Genomic DNA, 4,157 nt, shown 5'->3' with positions numbered 1-4,157 from the left:
ACATAAAATGCTCTTTAAAAGATCATCTCTTTTAAAGATACAACTATGTAAAATTCTTTAAATTAAAAAAAATATGTATATTTGACAATGAATGACACACAGAAATGTTGTTTACGAATTGAAGCATTAATAATTCATGAGTAGCCTGATATAAAAATTATCCTCGTCAGAACTGACATTCGCAAATCAGGCGACATTGAATTACTTGGCTCTCGAGACAGATTAAATTGAATTTGATGAGGAGACAAGAAACATACGTTCATCGAAGGAAGAGCTTTCTTGAACTCCGCGGACACGGATCTGTCGAGGCAACAACGTCAACAATACACCCGCACCGCCCACTCCCATAATTACGTTACGCCTAATTAACGCGATCTTTGCGATTGGCAAGGATACGCAAGAAAGTCTATGAGAGACAGACGTGACACGGACTTGTCGCGGTTTTTGAATATTGAATCTTGAATATTCACCGAATTGATGATAACTGGCGTTAGGAGATAGTAGAAGTTTCCGATGTCAACAAAGCGCAGAGAATTACTCACACTCGTGGAACGGCGCCGTGTAGTGGAAGGCTGCTTGTCGTGATCGTTGGGCCGTGACCGAAGAGTGTGAACAGAGAACGTGCGGACGACGGTCCACGGATTCGTTGCTCTTCGAACGCAAAGTTATTTTGTCATCGAGTCGAACAATGATCAACGATGGTGAGAAACACTCGTCTCGAAATATCACGCGCAATATGGCAGGCCGCGCTTGTCGCTAGCGACGATGGCGACGAGCGAAACGTCAAACCACCTGTCACTCGCTTTAAGTCCGTTCGTCCGTCCGTCCATCAATCTGCTGCAGCGCTGCGGTCTCATCGTTCGACTCAGTCGGTCGATTTATCGATTTTTGACTCGCGCCAACTTCGCTCGCTGCGGCGCCAACTTCTCGCAGCTCATGGACGTCATAAATCCTGATTCGCCGAAAGAATGATCTGGTCGCGTCAGAGAGAAACCTGAGAGAGGCTATGTTGGCCTTCTTCCTGTTACCGTCGAAATCACTCGTACACTACCACCAATATATCCATTTTTAATTTGGGAATTACGTGACTACATACATTTTTTGATACTATCGATAAAATTGTATCGAAAGTAGATGTGGTTTGTCTCTGTACTAAATCCTCAGAACAGAAGCGTACCGACTATTTATAGGAGGGATAGTTTAATGGGTTTTTGAATGAAAAAATTTTAATTTTGCATCTCCTACATACATATGTAAAAAAGTTGTTAAATTTTAATAAATAACGTGCCTGAGATTAATCTAGATTAATAGAAATGGACATAAATGACAAGCCAATCAGAATTCAATGTCTCTCCTTTTCGCTCGTAATTTCATGTTACGTTTCGCATCTAGTTGTTTCTTGTGCTTATGAACAACACTTAACGGAGTACTGCGTAGTCAGCGTCAGTTAACGTAGTGTGCACTTTTGTGTTCATTTCAGTTCACTGTAAATCCAAACGCGTAGAAACGAGTTTCACGTAAAATAATATACATATTTAGATAAAAAAACAGAAAGCAGGAAATCTTAAGATAATCGATATCACGGCCGTGACAGACTGTTCGAATTATCACCGAAAGAGTATACAATAGTTGTTTTAGTCGCCCCGGAATTCTCCGCCCTCTTTATCACTCTTCGCATATTGGTAAGATTCAATACATGTCGACAGCAATTGTGAAAACGACGCATGTGTCGAGTAAAATAAAGTCACTTTTCTGAGTCATGTGTGATGAAATAGCATTCAGATATATTCAGAATTTTTTTTCTTGTAAAATGCTGATTCGTAAACATTTCGTCTAATGATTTGTCTCTCTTTGTTCACTTAATTGTTGATTTGTATGTTTTTTTAAAAGGGTATAGTATATATTTATTTATAAAAATAAGAAGAGCTACGTGATTAGCTTTTACCTTAATCCTATTTTTGTATTTATCAAATGACTTTTGTTTACATGACAAACTATAAATGTCAAAATGTACGATATTTTCCGATCTATAAACAAATGAATAATTATCTCTATAATTAATCAACTATACAAAGCATAATTATAGATAGTCTATTTGTGTATCGATTATTGTTTCATATATTTCAACATTTTTAATTTGCCACATATTTAGAGATGATGTTCCAAATTTTTAAAAATGAATTTAAAAAGGCATTTAGTGATGACAAAATTACATTAACACACAAGATTAAATTAACTATAAAGGCCAGCTTTTTACGTAGTTCTTCTTACTATTCCAATAGGCATCAGTAAACTTATTGATTAAATGAAAGTTGAACGAACTCCATATTATAGTCATAGTACATCCTAGTACGTTTTAGTATAGCTTATAAACTTCATTAATGTTTTGAAATGCAATACTAGTCGATTCTTCTAGAAATCTCTGGATATTTATCATTTTTATTGATCAATCAAAGTCTGATATGAGTATAGTACTTATATATAAATAATAACTGAGTATATATAAATAAAATATATAGTATATATAAATAATAACTGAATATATTTTTAATATATTCAGTTATTATTTTTTAGATTGTTTTAATCATTTTAATTTTGTGTAATATTGATTGATAAGTATGATTGGTCTATTGATTTTGCAATAAGACTAAAGACATTTGAATGATGTGACGATCCTTTTAAACTCTCTGGACCTTGTCTAATGTTTACAACATTCAATTCATAAGTTGCATTGATAAGTTAAAATTTTAGTAGGCGCGTTCCAAATTGTACACTAATTAGCACACAGGAATAGTTCTTATGTCATAATATCAGATTAGCAGTTGTGTAGAGAGCAGTTGTCTGCAAAACACTATTTATTTAAATATGTGTTACATATATCCATAGGATATCATCTATTACAGATTGTTTTAGCTGACTATTACAGATGCCATACATTCTAGTACGTGGCAACCTAGCATCGTACAGTCATAAATATCCCTGGAGGGTTTTAGTGTCAGGGCTTAAAGGTACGAAGACTTCTCTATATTTGCCCTTACGCAAATATATATGTTACCTTTTTGCTTTTTCAAACTTTTCAATTAAATAAAGTGTCCCATGATTTGTGAATTACGTTTAAAAATTCTATCTGACGTTTCTTTTGTAATCTTTCTACATACATGTAATAAAAATAACACAAGATAATAAAATAACGTTCTTAGGATAAATTGACACAGCTTTGAAGATTAGAGGAGATAATGTTGTGGCTAGAAATATTGCAGGTGTAATAAAGCAACAATTTTTTAGGTACAAGTAATATTCAATTATGTTATAGCGGCTGACATAGAGCAGTTGAGTCGGTTCTCCACTATAGGATATTGCGACGACTCGACGATAGTATATTTGCAACATCCTTGCATAATATTGACTGCTTTAGAGGTACTCGGTTACAAAGTCGTCGCATCATCCAGTACTAGCATTAAGCAGGATTATAATGAGTACATGTGGACTATGAGAAAAGAATTCTCAGAACCTGAACCCGATACTGTTGTAAAAAAAGCTGGTATGGCTCGAAATATACTGCTGCTTCAAGAGCACTTAACGTTGCATAGATATTCATTAGGCACAACCATTCTAATGCTTTTAAGATAAATCTTACCTACTTCAATACCTAATCTGATTTAACAATCTTAGCTTACTCTCGCACAATGTAAACAAGTTGTTACAGCATATGCATACATTAATATTAATTCAGGGACAGCATGTTGCACTGAAATTAGCAGCATGCACGCATTGAATCATTATTGATACTTTTGGGATGGATAATTACTATTAATTCCTCTGGAAAGTAAATACAGTGAAAAAGTTTAAAAAAAAATTAATTAAAAATTTTTACATAGATTACTATATGAGAAAACATTCATTGATATAAGTATGTCGATACAAAAGATAATGATACATACCATTTATTTTTTAAGTTCTTTAGTAAAAATGAGTTTAGTAAAAATGACATAATATTGATATTCGTACATATTTTTGCTTCTGTTAAGAATGAAATGAAGATAGAAAAAGAAATATGATAATACTATCTCAAAGTTTCATTGGACTCTAACAAGCTCATGATATAAAATATCACTCTGTGCTATTTTATATATATTAAGTTGTTATATATATATATA

General features: G+C 33.6%; 3 protein-coding genes across 5 annotated transcripts in view; 2 read left to right on the top strand and 1 right to left on the bottom strand.

Moving 5' to 3' along the window:
• Window positions 1-819, bottom strand: part of LOC108754130 (ras-related protein Rab-14) — a 4,138-nt gene extending 3,319 nt beyond the window's left edge. Inside the window, exon 1 of the mRNA XM_018496221.1 lies at window positions 543-819. The gene's annotated coding sequence lies outside the window, so the exon portion shown is untranslated. The remainder of the gene's footprint in view (window positions 1-542) is intronic.
• Window positions 820-1,428: 609 nt separating this feature from the next.
• Window positions 1,429-4,157, top strand: part of LOC108754138 (ankyrin repeat domain-containing protein 39-like) — a 9,679-nt gene continuing 6,950 nt past the window's right edge. For both annotated transcript variants that reach the window (XM_018496233.1, XM_018496234.1), the window contains exon 1: window positions 1,429-1,682. The gene's annotated coding sequence lies outside the window, so the exon portion shown is untranslated. The remainder of the gene's footprint in view (window positions 1,683-4,157) is intronic.
• The window catches only part of LOC108754139, a 5,097-nt gene continuing 3,869 nt past the window's right edge, over window positions 2,930-4,157 (top strand). The window contains exon 1 of one of the 2 annotated variants that reach the window (XM_018496236.1): window positions 2,930-3,008. The gene's annotated coding sequence lies outside the window, so the exon portion shown is untranslated. Of the gene's footprint in view, window positions 3,009-3,462; window positions 3,542-4,157 lie in introns of those variants that run through there. The other variant, XM_018496235.1, reaches the window with a different exon arrangement.

The sequence above is a fragment of the Trachymyrmex septentrionalis genome, unplaced genomic scaffold, assembly GCF_001594115.1.
Source record: "Trachymyrmex septentrionalis isolate Tsep2-gDNA-1 unplaced genomic scaffold, Tsep1.0 scaffold76, whole genome shotgun sequence".
Classification (NCBI taxonomy): domain Eukaryota; kingdom Metazoa; phylum Arthropoda; class Insecta; order Hymenoptera; family Formicidae; genus Trachymyrmex; species Trachymyrmex septentrionalis.
The sequence above is the reverse complement of the archived record's forward strand: the minus strand, read 5'-3'. Positions and strand labels throughout refer to the sequence as shown.